The sequence below is a fragment of the Hemicordylus capensis genome, chromosome 1, assembly GCF_027244095.1.
Source record: "Hemicordylus capensis ecotype Gifberg chromosome 1, rHemCap1.1.pri, whole genome shotgun sequence".
Taxonomy (NCBI): Eukaryota; Metazoa; Chordata; class Lepidosauria; order Squamata; family Cordylidae; genus Hemicordylus; species Hemicordylus capensis.
In genome coordinates, this window is record NC_069657.1 from 266,016,121 (window position 1) to 266,036,880 (window position 20,760).

At 44.4% G+C, this 20,760-nt stretch overlaps 1 long non-coding RNA gene across 1 annotated transcript in view; it reads right to left on the reverse strand.

Annotated features, from left to right (window-relative positions):
* Window positions 1-710: 710 nt before the first annotated feature.
* LOC128340816 (uncharacterized) overlaps window positions 711-20,760 on the reverse strand; it is a 58,584-nt gene continuing 38,534 nt past the window's right edge. The window contains exon 3 of the long non-coding RNA XR_008313995.1: window positions 711-1,119. This is a non-coding gene — a long non-coding RNA (uncharacterized LOC128340816). The remainder of the gene's footprint in view (window positions 1,120-20,760) is intronic.

Below are 20,760 nucleotides of genomic sequence, written 5' to 3' on the forward strand. Positions count from 1 at the left end.
ATTTCTATACCACCCTTCCAAAAATGGCTCAGGGCAATTTACACAGAGAAACAATAAATAAATAAGATGGATCCTCGTCCCCAAAGGGTTCACAATCTAAAATGAAACACAAGATAGACACCAGCAACAGTCACTATAGGTACTGTGCTGGGGGTGGATAGGGCTAGTTACTCTTCCCCTGCTAAATAAAGAGAATCTCCACATTAAAAGGTGCCTCTTTGCCACGTTAGCAGGGGTAACAGATATAAGTTAGCAGGGGTAGCAGATATAAATTGGGCTGCACTCAGCGTGCACTGAAAAACCCGAATTGTGTTTGAACTGCTCCTTGATAACACACAGGGACTTTGGGGTTAATCTTCCCAATATGTGAACACACACCCTCCGTTCTGGAGGAGATGGGAGCTAAAGGGCTTTAAAAGCCCTTTGTGAAAGAACTTCTAGATGCAAGTCATGCACCTAGAACCCTAGGTTCTAGAAAAACATATCAATTTTAAGTTATGTTTGTGTGCAGCCTAAAGCAGGTCAAATTTTGGACTTGAACAATCTGAATAAAATCCCTTTGAATAAAAGCACCAATAAGTAGTTTTTGAAATTATAGGCATAGTCACAAATTAATGGCATGCAATGTCCTCTGATAATGTCCGCCTGGGATGTCTAGATACAGAGAGTAGCCTCTGAGCCGCAACATTTACAAGTAACGCTCAGTATTGAAAAGTGATTTATAAGCGTAATGTCAGAGTGAAAACTCTTTATATATACAATACTGCTTTGTTGTGCCACCATAATTCTACATTACACCAAACTGCCCTTGCTGCACACTGAAGGGCAGTGGAAATGAAAAGCTTTATCACATTTTCCTGGCATTGGCCATCTCTTATATCACGACGCTGATGTGACATCAGGAGGACTCTGTGCCATAACTTCTACATTAGCACCAAGGGAATCCATGCCACACAGCTCTACAAATCAGCTGGTAACAGGGCATTTCCTGGTTTCTGTTGGTTTTTAACCAATACATTGCAAGTATGCAAATGAAGCAGATGAAGTGTCTCAAGGATCCATGTTGTCATCATGCGTTTACACGGACTGAAAGGAAGGAAGGGAGATCCAGTTCAGCATCTGTATCAAAGAGAGAAGGCAGAAATTTCTTTTAATGGTTTCATTGTTTTATATTTATCATCATCATTTATTATTTATTATTTATTGAGTGTATGCCACCCATTTAGGATTCTGAAAGTATACATTTGATTTGGTATTATTGCTTCTTCTTTATTTTTGCAGTTAGACATCTAAACTGTAATCCAAGACAAGTGGCCCATCCACACAATAAGGTTGTAATTTATTTTATTTTATTTCTTAAAAATTTCTTGTATACCGTCTCCTCCAAATACTCTAGGCAGTGAACAATAATAATAGCAATAATTTTATTTTATTTTTTTGAAAAATCAAAGGGCAAAAGCCTGGCAAAAAAGGTAGGTCTTGAGAAGGGCCTTGAAAGCCACTAAGGAGAGGGCTGAATGAATCTGGGGGGAGCAGGGTGTTCCAAGGAAGAGGGGCGGCCACAGAGAAGTCCTCCTACGGGCCCAGGCACCACGCACTACACCAGGACATGGGACACTAAGGAGGGCCAGTTGAGAAGACCTCACAGGACAGGATACAATTGGCCAAGAGAGGCAATCCCAGAGATATACAGGTGCTAAGCCCATGAGGGCTTTGTAGGTGAGAACCAGCATTTTGAATTGGACCCAGAAGCGAACAGGCAACCAGGGCATGTGCATAAAAGAGGGGTAACACTATCAAATCTACGGTCACCCATGAAGATGCGGGCTGCTGCATTCTGGACTAGTGGAAGCTTCCGAATCGTTTACAAAGGCAACCCTAGGTAAAGCACATTACAGTAATCCAAGTAAGAGGTAACAAAGGCATGAGTTACTGTTGCCAGAGCCTGCCGGTCAAGAAAAGGCTGTAACTGGCAAACCAGCCAAAGCTGGGCAAAGGCACCCCTGGCCAGGGCCTCCAGCTGCTGTTCAAGCAGGAGCCGCGAGTCCAGAACGACCCCCAGATCACAAACTGTCTCTCTCAAGGGAAGTGCAACCCTGTCAAGAGATAATCCACTGATGCAATAAGCATGGAAAAATGAGCTGATTTCACCATGCTTATCACCACTGTATACTCCCAAACATGGGCAAGCAACCGTGCGTGGTTGGCTTCTGATTGAGTATTCTCCAGCGGTGCTCTAGGTGTCTTTTGGCTCGCTTCATCTCTCAAAGTTCCTCAAAGAACCAAGGAAGTCAAGATCCACAAGCCCTAAGAGGCCACTTAGCAGCAATCTCACCAAGTGCCCTTGTAGCCCGATTTTCCTGGCCTCAACAAATAGTGCCAATGAGTTGCCTACCAGATTGCTGGGAAACTCCCCAAGCGCTCTCTGAAAACCATCAGAATCCATAAGGTGCCCGGGGTGGTCCATCCAAATAGGTACATTGCCCCTGTGAAGGGAAGGAGCAGCAGCAATCCGCAAACGAATTAGGGAGTGATCAGACCACGGCAAGGGACAGATGGCTGTCCCCCATTTGGCTTGACAGATGGCTTTCCCCCATTTTAAGATCACATTGCCACTGCTCCAAGACAAAAACCAGGTCTAAAGTGTGACCGCCAATGTGAGACGGGCCAGAGATAAGTTGCGACAAGCTCATGGCTGTCATGGAGGCCATGAAATCCTGGGCCATGATCAAACCCTCACCCAGGGCCGACAGGTTGAAATCCCCTAGAATAAAAAACCTGGTTTTTATTACCATTAAAACCTGGTATTAATGCTGCTGAACCTCCAGAAATTCCACAATGCACCACGCAAGGAGTACAGTGACCTGGGGGATATCCCTGTGAGTTGGGCGCTCTAGGCACTCAACTCTGTTTGTGCTCGAGCTGCATGCAGTCCAAGCAGTCACACAACGAAGGGCTTGCGCCCTTCTACTCATGTAAATGTCTGGTACAAAACCCAGGAGGGCTGCGCTGGGATCGAGGCCGATCCCGGTGTTTTACATGAGCAGCCCTACGTACAGGTGAAACTCGGAAAATTAGAATATCGTGCAAAAGTCCATTAATTTCAGTAATGCAAATTAAAAGGTGAAACTGATATATGAGACAGACGCATTACATGCAAAGCGAGATAAGTCAAGCCTTAATTTGTTATAATTGTGATGATCATGGCGTACAGCTCATGAAAACCCCAAATCCACAATCTCAGAAAATTAGAATATTACATGGAACCAAGAAGACAAGGATTGAAGAATAGAACAATATCGGACCTCTGAAAAGTATAAGCATGCATATGTATTCAGTACTTGGTTTGGGCCCCTTTTGCAGCAATTACTGCCTCAATGCGGCGTGGCATGGATGCTATCAGCCTGTGGCACTGATGAGGTATTATGGAAGACCAGGATGCTTCATTAGCGGCCTTCAGCAATTCTGCATTGTTTGGTCTCATGTCTCTCATCCTTCTCTTGGCAATGCCCCATAGATTCTCTATGGGGTCAGGTCAGGCGAGTTTGCTGGCCAATCAAGCACAGTACACTGTATACTTTTCAGAGGTCCGATATTGTTCTATTCTTCAATCCTTGTCTTCTTGGTTCCATGTAATATTCTAATTTTCTGAGATTGTGGATTTGGGGTTTTCATGAGCTGTACGCCATGATCATCACAATTATAACAAATTAAGGCTTGACTTATCTCGCTTTGCATGTAATGCGTCTGTCTCATATATCAGTTTCACCTTTTAATTTGCATTACTGAAATTAATGGACTTTTGCACAATATTCTAATTTTCCGAGTTTCACCTGTAGGTAGAGCTGCTGAAGCCTGGGTAGGGCTGCTCATGTGAACAGCTTTAATGACTTGCCCAACCTGTGGCCTTGGTAAGAACAGAAGCAGTACCAAGGAATAATGAAACACAGAGGTGAAGCAGTATTCCTCGCTTCAGCTGATTCATTATGAGTGGGCTTTATGACTACTATTATGAATGCCTCTGTGGAGGGGCTATAGATGCCAATCCATGGCATCTACAGGTAAGGCTGAGAAAGGACTCTCAGCCTGAGCTCCTGGACAACTGCTCCCAATCAGTGAAGACAATTCTGACCCAGATGGACCAATGGTCTGCTTCAATGTAAGGCAACTTCCCATGTTCAAATGCACGAAGGGCATGGATTCGGCCCATTGAAGGCAGCTTCTGATGTTTTTCTAAATTACATATGCCTTAAAATACATGTCATTGCATGGGCATATGTTTGCATTTTTAAAACCCCAGAAGCCAGTCAGACAAATGTTTTGATCCAGTGGCTTTCTTAGCATAGAAAAATAAAAGATTATGGAAGCATGGGGCATGGTAGAAGTATATAGATTGTGCATGGGGTGGAGAAAGAAGGTAGGTTTTTCATTCCTGCACTTTGCAAAGTATCAGAATTCAGAATCTTTCAATGAAACTGATTAGCAATAGATTCTAGATAGGCAGAAGAAACTATTTCATCACATAGTACGTAATTAGTGTATGGAACGAACAGCCACAAGATGTAGTGATGATCACTATGTAGCTTAGATGCTTTTCAAAAGGAATCAAGCCAAGTAATGAAGGATAAGTCTGTCATTGGCTATAGTCTATGGTGGTTGGATAGAGCCTCCATGTTCAGGGGCAGTAGACCACTGAATACCAGTTGCTGGAGAGCAACAGCCAGAGGAGGCGGTTGTTGCCACCATGCCTTGCCTTTGAGCTTCCCTGGTGCATCTGGTTGGCCACAATGGAAAGCAGGGTGTTAGATCAGGGCTGCACAACTTAGTGGCCAATAGTCAGAGATTATGGGACTTGTAGTTGTAGTCCACAAACAGCTGGCTGAAGTTGTGCAGCCCTGGACTAGATGGTCTAATCCAGGAGGTGCTTCTCATATTCTTCAATGTGCATCTCAGCACTGAAAGAAAAGGGACCATGCAAGATGTCTTAGTTTAAGCCAGCTATTTTAAGCTGACTCTCATCTTTATATCTTATTTCATTTTCACGATGAGTTCATCTGCATCTGAATTTGCTTGCAATAATGTATAATGCATGAACAAACAAACAATAGAGATTATGCCCATCTATTATATCCATACAATTAACAGTGAAGCACCTTCAAACACTCCTACCCTTTCTGGGTGCCTGATTTCACAACATTCCTGCTCCATAAAAAGAGACACCATTTCTTTCAGTCAAACACAATGGAGGAAAATAAGGATCTCAGAGAAGGATGCTACAAGTCTTTCAAGGTCCAGGAGAAGCACTGTGAAGAACCAAAGTTTAAAAGGAATGACCTTCCAGAGCAATGCAAAGATGTTAGTTAACATTTTGATGGGCTGCAAATGAGAGCCCAAGGGAGTGGAGGAAAGCTGCAATTACTGGAAGAACATAATGTGAAGCTTAGAGAGGATGTGAAGTCAGCTGAGAAAAGCATAGCCATTCTAATTAAAGCTAGCCAGCCAAAAACTGGTGCTAGTGACACGGTGGTGTTAGTACATCTCAGGTATCTCCAGTGCAGTCAACAACATTAGCACAGATGCCACGGCCAAACAGCACAGCAAAACAAAGGCCACCTGCTCACTTCATCTTGGCTGCTAGCAGATGCTAATAAGTACTGATGACATGAGCTGGCCTACTCAGCAGCCTGAAACTTGCCGGAGACCTCAAAAGTTGTTTGTACATCTAGTAGCAGCACTGATACTTAGTGAAGGGTAAGGCAACGTAGCAAAATGCTGCTGTGTACACAGGCAGAGTCTATATGTGAAGGAGCAATGAAGCAAACATCCTCTGAGAACAGGCTTCAGGCTTCTCTGCATGAACTCCTTCCTTTCCGGGCCAGTGGTTTTCAAATAGGGTTGTAGAATACCCTGGGTTTTCTTGGAAACTTGGCAAGTATCCTTCAGTGAGCAGAGCAGTAATGGCAGACAAGCATTCCTGAGAGATTGTTTGCCCACCAGGGGTGCAGATCGCCCACTAAGCATTTGAGTAGTTCTATCCCATTTTATTGAACTCCCCCGCCCCACCAAACATAATAACCCATATCCCACCCCCCACAACGTTTCCTTCCTCTCCCCACAAAAATTTGAATGAGTTGCTCCTCAAGCTTTCCCTCTGTCTGCACTCTTGTTGACCACCACTGTGATAGTTCTCTGAAATGCCACAGAGTATGGAGTATATTATTAACCAGAGATACTGGGAGCTGCACATCAGCAGGGCCCAGTGTTTCCTCTAAGGCATGCGCAAGTGTGCACACACAGTTTTCTTGATATGCACTCAGTTAATTTTAGATCCTGCTCAGATTGAATCAGGTACGATTCTGAATATATGTGCGCACACACTGCCACCCAGAACAAAACTCATTCTGCACACAAATGAGGGGAAAAAATTAGAGAGAACACTGACAGGGGCTCCTATGGTTGGAAGGCCTACCACATGAGAGTCCAATGGAGAGCTGAAGCACACAGTGCCTCTGTTTTCCTCTGATGGACTGTCCCTCTCTTGAGAAGGCTAATCTTAGCCAGCAAGCTACTGGCTCCTCCGTGTCGAATGTTATATTGCAAGCTCCTCAATGCAGGGACTTGTCTTTGTGAAGCCCTATGAAACTTAGTGACACTGTGTAAGTAACAGCAATTTAAAACAGGGAAAAGCTGGCCTGGCCATTTCTGAGATATAAATGGCATACTTTTCCATGGTACTCAGCAAGGCCATTCTGATCAAGGGTACAGAAGGTCTTTCATTTGGAAGCAGCCTAAGATTCTGTACAGATTTCCCTGCACCTCAATGAAAATAGCTACAATGGGTTACACCCACCCACAGTGACCTGTGTAGGAGGCAATGCGGAGAACAAGGCATATTATCTGCCAGTGTCCAAAAATCTTGAAATGCCATGTCAGAGATTTCTCTCAGTATTTGGAGGCATTGTGTATGACTCACCCTTCCAAATTTTTCCTGAAGAGGTTATTTTGGGGCTGCATAACAAGCAGCTGCGTCACAAGGACATATGAGAACTTTTCAACCTACAGTTTTGGCAGCTAAGAACACCATTGCTAATCACTGACAAATCACTCAGATTGGCCTCTCAAGCCAGGTGGGTTGGGTAAGGTAAACCTACTGAAACATGGTCATGGGGAACAAAATTGCAGAAATAAAGGGAACCAGAGGAGAAAGCAGCAAAAGGAAATTGTGCATTCACTTTGTGTGCATCTAATGTCGTGTCCAAAGAAATAAGTCTTGCAGGTACAGCCAGTACCATATGCATTCTTCTGACCACAGGGGAGAGGCAGAGTTCCCTCTTCAGACTTGCACCAGAAGGAGGAAATGTGGATGCACAGGTAACTGGCTGCCTCTTTGTAATATCAGAATGTGCCCTAAGAGGAAACAAAGCAACCGCACCTGCCAGACTACCAGAACCTAAGGGGTATACTCGTGGGTCAAATGGGCTGCAAGCCAGAATTTGGCTTTTTAAAAGCCAAATCTGGCCACCTAGCTGTGAGCTCTGGCCCACGGACACTTGTGCCCAGATAAATGTGTTAAGTTGCCACAAGACTCTGTATTGTTTTTGCTGCGACAGACTAACACAGCTTGCCTTCTGGAAGCTGCACCTGTTACTTCTCATCTTCATGTGAGACGGTTATTAGGGTTGATACAAACCCTCTGAAAAAGTGAAATTCAAAGTGAATGTCAGGGCTCCTCCCAAGGCAAAACATCTGAGAATGCTCAAGGAAAGCCAAATGAGCTTCTATAGAACATGCTCAATTTCTTAGGCACTTTCTGCACAGCCCTTGATCATACCGAGTGATCGTGGAAAGTCATCTAAGAATGTTGGGAACTGAGAAATGCAGTATTTTCATTTTCATGTGTTTCTTGAAGGGAAAAAAGCGTCTTAATACAAGCAATGTTCTGAGAATTACTTGGGTTCTGAAGGGATCATGGAGGTAAATAACCCTTCCCGGAGCTTGGACTGGGATAAAGGAAGCTACAAAAGAGGAATAAACATGTTCAGTGTCTGACAGTCTGAAATAATAGCTCTATCCAGACACTATGTTGCATGTGAATACAGGTGTCAGTACACATGTGGAGGAGCAGGCATATTAAAGCCTTCTTGTATGAATGACTGCAGATGTGTTGTATTCATTTTAAAAGTGAACCTGGGTGCAGGACTTCTCGAATGCAGGGTACAGGCAGGAAGTATACTAGTGCATGTGCATTGAACAAAATGGGCCTGTTCAGACAATACTTTTCTCCTGGCTAACTATCCAGCCTTATTAAGAAGGGGGAATTGCCAAGAGTGAGACCATCCTGACATATTTCCCAGACCTCCTGATGCCCTCCTGATATATCCTTCATTGTGGATGGAGAGGTCTCTCCCAACCATTGCTCTGCATGTGACAAAAGAACATGTCAGGAAGGTGTAAGGAAGGACACTTGGGAAATATGTCAGGACAGGCGTGGTCTCAGAGTGACCCTCTTCTTGATCACATGGACCAATTTGATTCTTAATCATGTAGGCAAGTTCAGTATTGTCTGAACTGGTCCAATATAAGAATCACAGTATGCACATTAGGGATGTGCGAAACGTTTCGGTTACAAAACGTTTTGTACCCAAAACAGCCCGTTTCGGGTGTTTTGTAGACAAAACAAAACACCCATTTTCCAGATCCCAAAGTTTTGTATACAAAACAAAACGTCCCTGTTTCGGCTACAAAATGTTTTGTTGTTTCAGACCTCCATTTTGTGGCAATCTCTGAGTCAGTCTCCATTTTGTGTTTGACATCTCTTTGAATTTCCCGCCCTTCCAGCCTTCCCATCGGTGACCTAAAGCATGGGCTGACCTGCTGACAATTCCATCCTTGTTCCCCATTGGCTCTTTTGCTTCTTGCCACTCTTTACTGACTCTACATTGGCCAGGGGAAGGGTTGAAGAAGAGGCAAGGGTGGGGGGAGTTCAAGGAGGGGTTTTCAATTCATTCAAGTCAGTAGTCACCATTCTGCCTATCTGCCTCATTGGAGAGAGAGAGAGAGAGAGAGAGAGAGAGAGAGAGAGAGAAAACACTAGTTTGCAGCACTGCATGCCTCAAGTTGCCATGATGCCATGCCATTGCCTATGCCTGCCTTGTTGCCAGCCTGAGCCCAGCCTGCTATGGCTACTGCATGTCAGCCTGGGAATGGATTCAGGGGCAGAAGAGTGGGTTGGGTGGTAGTGCCCCAATGGGTGCCTGCCAGGCTGCCACCACCCAGATTCCAAAGGAATTGGGCAAAGGGCTGATTATTTGTGATTTGTTAATATTTACGCGTCTTTAAGATTTTTCCTCATAGGGAATAATTGAGATTTCAGCAGCCCTATAACTCCACTTGGGGGGGCACCGGGGTGGCCCAGAGTGAGTTGTGGTGTAGTGCACATAGGGTGTCAACCACCCCCATGGGTTGCTAACCCAGGGGGTGCTGGGTTCTGTTGTTTCTGTGGTGTTCTGAGTGTAGATTCTCTAGTAGCATATGAGAGTGGATTCTTGTTTTTCACTGAAAATTTCATATGCTACCAGAGAATCTACACTGAACACCTCAGAAACAACAAAACCCAGTAACCCACGGGCTTATCGGTATGGGGGTGGTTGGCACCCTATGTGCAATACACAACCACTCGCTTTGGGCAACCCCAGTGCCCCGCAAGTGTAATTATGGGGCTGCTGAAACCTCCATTCTTCCCTATGGGAGAAATCTTAAAGACACGTAAACTTCAACAAATCACAAAAAATCAGCCCTTTGCCCAATTCCTTTGAAATAATTCTGGTAGCTTCCTTGCCCCCATTGGACACTACCATCCACCACACTCCACTCTGGGCCACCACTTTCCCCTCAATGTGAAGTGATACATTTGCTGGAATCCCCATTATTCCCTATGGGAAAATTCTTAATGATGCGTACACTTAAAAAATTCACAAAAAAATCAGCCCTTTGCCCAATTCCTTTGAAATTTGGGTGGTAGCTTCCACCCATTGGACACTACCACCACCACCCACTCTTTTTGCCCTGGGTCCCTTTTCAAAAATCCAAATTGATTTGGATTTGGATTCTGAAAATTCAGCTACAAAACGAAACAGGAGTTATTTAGATTCAGAAAATTCAGGAACAAAACAAAACAGGGGTGTTTCAATTCGGATACAAATTCAAATGAGAAAATTCCAAAATGCACATCCCTAATGCACATACAGATTGGTATGTTTTATACATGTGATGAACATGTCTGAATAGGGGGGCTAGTGCTTCATGGGTATGTAGGTACTGTGTACTTGCTGCAGCTAATCTGGTCCCTGTGAGATGGCATGACTGCAAGGGAAGTGAAATTCTAGAGTGAGAATAAGAAGTACTCCAGGCCCCTTGATAATGGAAGCAGGATCGGATTTGAAGCAAGTAAATATGTGCCCTGTAAGGGGTATGATTTGCACAAAGCACAGGCCACATCTGTGGCGAGGCAGAACAAAAACGGCACTTAGAATCCCAAGAGGAAAATCTAAGTTTCCTTGAAAGCAGAGCCTCAAGGAGCGAGTCATGCTACATTTCACTTTTCGCTCCTTGCAAAACAGTCAGCGCCTGTTCTGAATAGTCAAGATGTGGTGTGTCATCTCTGATTAGCAAAAAGCTAAAACATCCCTACATGAGCGCCTGGGTGGCCACTTGAAACAAGAAGCTAAAAGGAGCCATAGCAATGTCAAAGCAACATTCTCAGAAGGCGCCAGCTGTCCAATAAATGTGGGGAAATGTTTCTAGATATCTTATCAGCCAGTCTTCTCAATCCAGCTAGGCCATTCAAAATGTTCAATGCCTCAGCTGGGCATTTTCCAGATTACGAGCTTTCTGCCGGTAGAAGCGTTGCAAGGTGCAACGGAATGGTGCAACAGTTTCAAAACGCAAGTAAAGGGTGGTTCAATGCTTCATGGTAGGCTGGTGGCCGTTCATATTGCTGTCCACTGCAATGTGGTTTCCAGGCGGGGGTGTCCATATTCTCCTTGAACCATGTTGTCTGCCCCCTCCTACTCCTGCCCCATTTTGTGCCAATGGGGTCATGGAGGAGGCAGGTGGAAGCTGTGGTGTCGTTTAAAAAAAAAGTCTCCTCTCCCTTGCACCAAGCCAACAGGGAAAGTGCCATTCAAAAACAAAAATTTACTTTCAGCATTGCACCCTCGCACAAGCAATCCAGCGAAACCTTCGCACAGTGTAAAAATAAGAAAATTGCAAGGGGGGAGAGAGATAAAATAAAAAGAGGCAAATAAAATCAAAGTGGTAAGGGGCGATATGGACAGATCCCCCCCACCAATGAACAGTCCACACCACACCTCTTATACTGGTAGGTATCAAAAAAGTGCTTCCTACCAAAGTCGTAGAGAAATTTCTGCATTTAAAAATATTTTTTACCATATGATGATGCCCAAGACTCTAATTGTTACTCACGTTAAGTTCTCACTAAAGCAAGCAAAGAAACTGGCACCATTTCTTCTTTTAAATGTAAATCCTGATTTCCCTCCTCTTTCATTGAACTTTCCTTTCAAAAGCCTCCATACTAAGCGCAAATTAGATGTTTTTACTATTGGGTAGTTCGCTCTGCTTCTCCCAGCCCACTGCAGTTAGGAAAAATGAAGCTCAGGAGAAGCGAGAGCCAAGGAACAGCTTGGTTCAGCCCTCCACCCATTCCCTTAATTCATTGAAACTACGTTAGTCAGTGATGGACACTCAGAATGAAAATTTCCCTTCTTCCACTGTGGTTACAAGTTGTTTTTAAAGTGGGGGGCTTTTTTATTTTGCAAATTGGGCTGGAGTAAGGGAGAGTGGGAGGGAGAGAGAAAACAGGAATAGCTTTCCGTGTGGAGGAGAAGCACTGTGGTTTCAGCCAGTATGTTCTTCACTTCACCTCATTTGCTGACAGAAACTGGGAGATGCTGCCACTTAGCAGCAGCTCCGCCTCAGTAAATGGGTCTTCCTTCCAGAGTCCCTTGCATTATCATAGGGCCCCAAACCCTTTGTAGTGGGGGGGGGGGGTTTGGAAGGATGCAGAATTACTCTGAATCTCTCATGCCTCTGCTGCCTTTTCTCACTCATTCCCCATCTGCATTCCCTCCTACCAGCATTCCCCAAGTGGGCCCTGGAAGTCAGTGGTCCTTATATTGGCCCTGGCTCCACCTACTGTCCCTGTTTCACTTGTAAAATGTTGAAGAGGCTGATATACTCTATGGTTGTGTAACTAGACAGAGATTCATTTGGATCAAAACAAGCGATTCACAGCCAAGTCAAGCTTTTTGCATTGGCAGACCTCAACACAGTGAAGAAATTGAATGGTTTGTGGGGTTTTTTATGTAGGAAGAACACATGAAAATCAAACACAACAGTCACAGTAAGAAGCAACCTGATGGGTGACACAAGTTCCTTCGCACATGCTGGTCTCTGATCAACTCCCACCTTTCGCAGCTCTAGCTGTTTTTACATATCTTGTTTTTAGGGCTGTGCAATCGAGCCCTGATTCAATTAGCATGCTGCCTTGGTGTTTTTGATTTGAACTGGGGCTTTGGATCACCAATGAGGTTCAGTTCAGACATTACAACAAAGGCCATCTGTAGACACTCTCTGATGATGGGTAGAGATTTTAGGTGGCAACAGGAAAGGGACTATTGTCATATTTTATTTGTTTGTTTAACATATACTTTTTATACCGCCCAAAACTTATGTCTACGGGCAGTTTACAATATTTTCCAGCAGATGCACATACAGATCATAGGACCTGAAGGTATTAGTTCAGTTAATGACTACCATTTCCTGCTTCTGGAGTCCATCTGCTGTTACTGGTACTCCCTTTCCCTTGTGCTTGTTCCTAATCGGGAGGCAAAGGGCCCTGAAAAGAAGTGGTGTAGGGAATTGGTCCTCCTGAAAAATACATGGAAGAAGGGAAGCTGAGGTCTTTTGGAAGAGAGAATTAGGATGAAAGTACCTAATGAAGAAGAGGAAGAATCTGAACCTGTCTGGAAGCCACAAGTATTTCCCTGGGAGCCTAGACTGTTAACCCAAAATGTTTGAGGACTGCCCAGAACTGCACTGGTGGTGGTGGTAGTGGTAGAAAAGTGCATTTTAAAAGCCTAATTCTGACTGACTGAGTCATACCCATACCTGGGCTAAACCATTTCAGATTCCAGGCAGGAGGAATTCATGTGATGGAATGCTTCTGCACAAAAATAACCCTTCCCTACAGAAAGAAAGCTAGCCTGTCAGGGAGAAGGCAAGACTAGGACTCTGACAGGCTAATTTTCTATGGGAAAGGGTTTAAAAAAAAAAAAAATTCTAGGGAGGAGAATTCAATCACATGAGCCCCTACCCGCTGTCTGAAATAAGTCATCCAGCTATAGGTTGACCACCCTGGTGAAAACTAGGCCATGGTTGCATTTTCTTTACCAATCATATTGAATGTGCTGGGGAAAATTAGCTCTGACTCATGCATGAGATATTCAGGTCCTTTGGTCTAATTCAGGCTTTTGAAATGCATCCAACAGCGCTGAGTTTTGACTCAAGCTGAACACTGAAATGAATTATTTGCCTTTTCTTGCTGAGAAAATGGCCATATTATCCCAGCTAGAAAATGTGCCATTATTTCTCTGGAGGGCAATCAACAAGCTATCACTACAGGTAGATTCTGTTATACACCTATGCCTCTGTAGAACATGGATAGCTGCATCTGGAAATGATTCTAACTGAGGATTGGAGTTCCATTTCTTAGGAGTTGCAAGTGCCACAATCTGTTTCACTTGTTTACACTGAAGTCCTGGGACTCTGGAGGCAAGGGTGGCTCAAGTGGGGAGGTTAGGAAAAATTCACAAGACAAAGACCGACTTGTGTGTGGAGTGGGTCCAAGGATCTTGAAGGGACCTCGGGGTAAGTTTGGCTGGTGTGTGAACGCACACCTCCTCTTCCAAAGGAGATTTGGGGTAGAAGCCCTGTGTGTAAAGCCTCCTGGCAATCAGTAGGCAGCTTTCACCTTAAAATGCATTCCAATTCATTTGTTATAAGAAGGCATATTTAATCACTAGATATTACTGCTGCATTTAACTTCTTTTGCCACTCTACTAGAGCACTATCCAAATTTCTCCAGTTTTGGCAGACTTGCATTCTGTACTGTCTGTGCTCTGCCTTTCAAGGTTTGTAGAAGCCATACTGGAGAAATGTCCTTTCAGCTTTCCATATTGTCCACAGTACCTTAGATTTCTTATTCAGGGCTTTATGTCTGGAAGGATTTTGTAACTTGAATTGTTTCGGCAAGACCCAATGATTTGTAACTGAATTAACAGGATAAGGCTGTTCTCACACAGGCTGTTCTCTAACCTAACTTAGGCTAGGGCTGCCTAGCTTGAGTTAGGTTGTGTGTGAAAACCTCTGGGATCGTGCCCGATCCTAGTGGGGCTGCACTGCCTAGCTCAGCACTTTACCCCAGCTTTTAGCCGGGGATAAGGGTGGCAATCATGCCATTCTCCAGTGTGCTGAGGTTGTGTGTTGGACTGCATTCAGCCTGAGCGGACACAGAGATGGGTGCCTAGAGTGCCAGTCTCCTGGGGGATCCCTTCAATTTGTCTAGTGGTGCATTGTCGAATGGTGCATTGCGGGATATCCAGAGATCTTGACATGTCATCCCAGCCTCCGGAGAGCGGCGCTGCTTCGCGCAGCGCAGATTGTCTGGGAGCACATTTTTGCAATAATCTGGGGAGATGGTGAGTTGCACCCTTCCTGCCCCTCTGCCCACCTGCCCTCCGCCCACCCAGTTGTGTGAATGGCCTCATCTGCTTCAGCCTCATTTCTTTCTTTTGTAAAGCAGCACCATCAAATAAATACACACCAGCCTAGCTAAAAAGCAGCTATTTTCATTTTTTAAAATGACTTATTTTAACTATTCAACAATGACCCCTATTCTCTTGTAGCACAATTGTTCCCAATCTTGGGTCCCCAGATGTTCTCAGATGACCATTCCCATCATCCCCAGTCACAATGACCAAAGGCCACAGTTGGGAACTCTTGCTGTGGTAAATCGACCACCAAGCTTTCCATTTTGTCATCCACCATTATTTCAAGTCTGAGAAATGCTTAAGCTTTAGATTAATGGCACTGTCAGGGGAACCCAGGAGGACCCACAAGTTTGCTGACACTATTCATGGTGAACTTGAAATGCTTCCTCAGCTCCCAAGCACCTCTCCTCTACCATCAATGACATCATAATCTCAACCAATGAGAAGAAGGGCCTAGAGACATTTCACCAGGGGTGGTCCTTTCATGGGGTGAGGTGAGGTGGTCTTCTCAAGCAGCAGATTATTGGGGCATCAACAGAGCAGCAAGATGTCTGTACCACCACCGGAGGAGCATCTCTTCCAGGCCTATCTGACTCTTGGATGTTTTGCGAGGAGTGCCTCTCCTCACACTTTTTGGCAAAGCTTGCAAGAAGAGGAGGCTGCTGCCAACTTCCCCGCTCCTCTGCTCTCACCCTGCTTTCAAAGCTTGCAAGGGCTGGTTTTGAAAGAGGGCTATCCCAGGTGCATTTGGTGCCATGCCTCAGGATCAGACACCACCATCGCTTGGGCCTCCCCTGCTTCCACAACTTCCACCCAACTGTTGACATGAGCCTTGATCCGTTCACATGGCATTTAGAAAAACATGACCCTTCCACTGCAATTTCCATGAGATGGGACAGTACAGGAAAGGTGGTGGTTATAAAGGTGGTGGTATATTTATAGATTGCTTTTCAACCAAACAACAACAGTTTTCAGTACAGTTTACATAGCAAAAGAAATGAGAAGATGGTTCCTTGTCACAAAAGGGCTCACCCTCTGAAAAATACACATGCATATACCCACACACGAGACACCAGCAATAGCCAGTGGAGGTGTCCTATTCTGGGCTGAATAAGGACAGTTGCTGTCCCAGGCACAGTATAAGCTACCATTTTAAAAGCCTCTTTGCCCACTTGAAGTTAAAGTAAACTGTTAGCTGGGCTAAAAAGAGGCTTTTGATTGTAAACCACCCAGAGACACAAGTTTTGGGCAGTACAGAAATATGTTTAAAAAGTAATAAATAAAATAATAAATAAAATGGGTCTTCTGGGCATGTGGGGAAAAGGAGATTTTGGCTTGAAAATGGCTTGAAAAATTAGAGCAAATGAGCATATCGAGATGCCTTCTGATGAGGGAATAAATTAAACAAGTTCATCAGATGCAAAGTCTCAGTACAATGCATTAAAGTTCCCCAGGCCAGCTACTGACCTGTGTGAGCTGCATCTGCCTGGCCCTATCTTGTACAGAAAGCTAACCTGAGTTAGTTGGTTCAGCTATTAAATAGAAAGAAAAACTAATACCTAATTGAGACTGGCCGTCAAGGCAGCCGTTTCCAAAGCAATTTTAAGCAGATATTTCAAGCAAGACAGGCATTGTTCTCAATGAATAAAGTAATTCCAAAGGCACCCAACCGTTAAGTGAGAAAGCTTAACGCACACACACACACACACACAAAATTAAAAACCTGAATCTGAAAGACAGCAAGAAAAATATAAAGCCCTACTGTGCCAATATTTTGCACTGATGCAGAGTGCTTTGACTCTCAAGGACTCCATGACGGGAGGCTTTTCTTACTGAAGTACAGCCAACATGTTTCCTCCAAGTGCGCATGCATTTATTTAATTGCATCTATATTCTACCTTTCTTCATAGTGGAACTCCAGGTGGCAGACATGGGGGTGACAGGCCGCTTCCCTTCCAGCTTAGCTTCAGCAGGCTATCAGCAGTATGTCCCCATAGGCCAGATCCTGGGAAGGGGATGGCCCTGATGTGGTCACCAGCACTACAGCTATAGGCTGGTCATTCATTCTTGGTGGGAGCAGAGTTTAGAATCAGATTTCTTGACTGTTGATGACTGTTGAATCATTTTCTTTCTTCGTTTGCTTAGCACTTCTTTGCCATTTTCGTCCAACAATTCAAAGCACGATAGACTTTAATTAATTAATTAATTAATTAATTAATTAATTAAACATATTTATTCCCTGCCCCTCCAGCACACTACTGCTTGGAATGGCTCACAACCTTACTTCTCTCATGATCCTCATAAAAGCCCTGATGTTAGACTGGGAGACATTAAACCAGTTCAGACAATTGTTAATAGAATAGGACAAGCATCCTACCCAGCTTTGGGAGCTGTGCATGCACCCAGTTTTTGGTCATGTGCTAGTGAAAACCTGGGTTGGAGGAGGGGGAGTGATCATCTGTGAGATGGGAGCTGGGCAGGATAGCTTTTGCTCCTTCCTTGTTTAAGTGCTGGATACAAGTGCTGGGTAGGATGGCACCATCCTATCCAGCTCCTGTCTCAGAGATTATCTCTCCCCTTCTTGCTACCTAGGTTTTCACTAGCTCATGACTGAAAATCAGGAGCGCATACAGCTTTTGAAGCTGGGTAGGACACTTGTCCGACCCAATTAATGATCATGTGAACGGACCTACCTTTTTGCCAAAGGCTAACTAAAGGGCTTCCCATATCTAAGTACACTAGTCTGACATTTTGGAAGGCACCTAAAACCTTGCTGCTCCACCAGGCCTGTTCTGAATGCTTAGTTGTAATTTGGACTTTGAGGGCTGTGGTCTCAGTTTTATTACTATTTTATGATATTGCATTGCAAGATTTTGTAGTTAGCTGCTTTGGGGGCCCTACTGGGCCAAAATACAGGATATAAGAGTTTCAGACAGACAGACAGACAGACAGACAGACAGACAGACAGATAGATAGATAGATAGATAGATAGATACTTCACATACTGCATCACAGTGAATTATCTTGGCAGTTTTACAACTATGTTGTAAAAATGAGTCATGTTAATCACAAAACCATTTTTCCTGCCTGTATTTTTGGGGCATCAGGATCTTTTTGGCAGATGTTCTTGGGTAAAATCCAATGGGAACATATCCTGGGCATACCCCACCGAACTGAACTGAACTGAACCAGTGCAAGGGCATTTGTGGCGATCTCATTCCTTGCAATGGGGTATGTACTGCAGGAGACAGCACAGAAGCCATCCCTGATTCATTGTGTCCCCTGTAAAGCCACATAAATAGGTTCTCAATCTCAGGAAAACAGAATTGAGATTCTGTCCATGTTTGGAGAGGTACTGGCGAGTGAACATAGATAATGAGAGCTCTCTGAACAGACTGACAGGCTCCCCATGCTGTGTCATTGCCCTGCTTTCTATAGTAACATCCAGACAATCAGCAGCACTTTATTTCAGAGATTTTTGGCAAGATGAGAGTTTTAAAAGGGTGCGGGGGGGGGTAGGGAGGCTGAGTTTTGGGAACAGCCAGATGCTTCACTGACCTTCTGTATCAGAAGCATCTGGAGCACAAGAAGTGGGACATTTTATTCAGAGAGCAAATATAAAGCCAATTCCAGAGTCGGATGTGTGTCATTACAATTAAAAAGACCAAATTTTGAAAAGTCATTTTGACTTTTCACGTCAAATGTGAAAATGTCCAAGGTAGGTCTGGCCTTTCATCCCAATACTTTTAGAACCGCTATCGTTTGTCAATAGTCCAAAATGATCAACTGATGTTTCATCAGTGGCAGCAAATGGATAGAATACACTGGCAATGCAGTTGCAGGGGTGAGGTCCAAGGCAAGGGCTCTGCAGAAGTATGTGAGAGAGAAAACAACTTAGCTTGAATTCAGACAGGAGGAGGGGGAGAGAGACAGTCAGACAGAAAGACAGAGACAGAGAAAGGATTCTTGTAATCCAAATTTCCGGACACGAGAAACCGGACTTTTCCAGCAAAGTGTGGGGGGCCATGTGCCAACTCAGCATTTACCCAACATTGATAGCCCAGCCATAGATCAAATCTCAGATCATTAATGTCAGGTAAATATCAGGTTGGTGTGGTGGCAAGCCAGACCAACATTGCCGAAAATTTCAATTTTCTCATGACTAGAAATTAGAAATGCACACACTGCACTAATCTAGGGTTTAAGCTTGTTTGCAGCTTCAAAATTTGTCTGTCGTGCCAGCTGGGACTGCAGGGCAAGGCAGGCTGCTGCTGAGGTGCCTCCCCCACTACCACCAATGTGTCTGGGAGTGGGGGCTGGGGATTGGGAAACAGAGCCAGCCATTCTGCCAACTACTGCAGCCCCCAAGCCCAACACTGATCTGCGGTGCACTGCTTGCCACTCTGATCATGACCAGTAACCACCAAGGATGGCATTCTGTCGGGGAAGAATGGCAGTTCAGCTCCCATTAGCAGAGCAAAGCCGGTCTGGGGAGAATTCAGGCAAGCAAGAGGTCTGGAGACAGTTCTTTAAGTAAGAAGAAAAACAAGGATTTATTTAAAGAAAAGGTTACAAACAAGTATGAAAAAGCCGGTAGCTTAATTTCAGCTGTAGCTCATGGCTGAAGAGAGAGACCAAAACAAAGAGCCATCTCTGGAGAGACAAAATGGAGACTAACACTGGAAGAACATAGAGGGGAGGAGTCCAGCACTTTTATCCATGACCCGAAACACACACACCCAGTGGTTACGATGAGATATTGCAGATGAGAGCTGATGTCGTCAGGGCCCTAGCTCCAACACATTATTCCTTGTTAACCTGTGTGGGCAGTTAGGTAAGGTTGCAGAAAATTAATTTGGAGAGGGGAAAGGGGGTGTTATATGTTATGGGATAAATTTAATTTTATGAAATGTGGTATAATCTAAAAAGACATAAAAATATGAGTTCAAATAAATGTTGAACTGTGTGGACTGATGGCTGGGGCACTGGGCACTGTATGGCCCCAAAGCTGGAAGTGGGCTTTGCAGGGTGTCATCCTTACTGTATGCCTTGCAATCAGCTCTGGAACGGCTGACTGGCAAGAAATGTGCGGTCAAGAAAAGGGACAGTTTTCTCCAAAGTAGAGCTGGTGTTTGAGGTACTGAGCAGAAACTGTCCTTATGCAGAAGCATGTTCCACCTTGGCTTGCATCTGAATGGGAGGCCACATGAGCTGCACAACCTTGGCCCCCCCGCTGATGTTGGACTACAACTCCCAGTATTCCTGATTATTTATTGGTCACTGTGGCTGGTGTGTCTTCATCAACCAAGTTGCTTCATCTTCCCTTCATTCTGCTGCTGTAAAGGAAACCTGCCCTCCCATTCTGAGGTACAGACAAATTCAATTGGGGAGTGTGGGGGGGCGGAGTTAAGGTTTCTGCTTGGGATCTGACACCACCTGATTTAAATCCTCTGATGTAATGCACAAAGGTCATCCCTATCAGCACGGCAGAATGTGAAAGAGGATTCAGTTCCATGAACTTGATTGTTTCAGATGTGTGATCCAGATGGACAATCAAACATGTCTTGTCATTGCTGTTTGTAAAAATTAATGGGCCAGTTTTGAGGCGGTAGAAACCAAAGAGTTATATTGAACTGTAGCTAAGGACTCACCACTGCTGAGGACACTAGAACCAGAGTGGCTGCTAGCCAGGATGTTGAAACTTATCCAATTTTGGAGGCCCTAGAGTAAAACAACTAAAACTCTGGGTGTCCACCCAGTTGTACAGTGCTGTGTTTTTATCACCATCTCTTTCTCTCAGAAAGAATATTAATGGTTGGTACTGATATAGTCCAGTATACTTTGGAGATGTTTCTTTTTTCAAGGTTTTTTTCACAGCTTACATGTTTGCACAGAAAACAATGAAACTGGA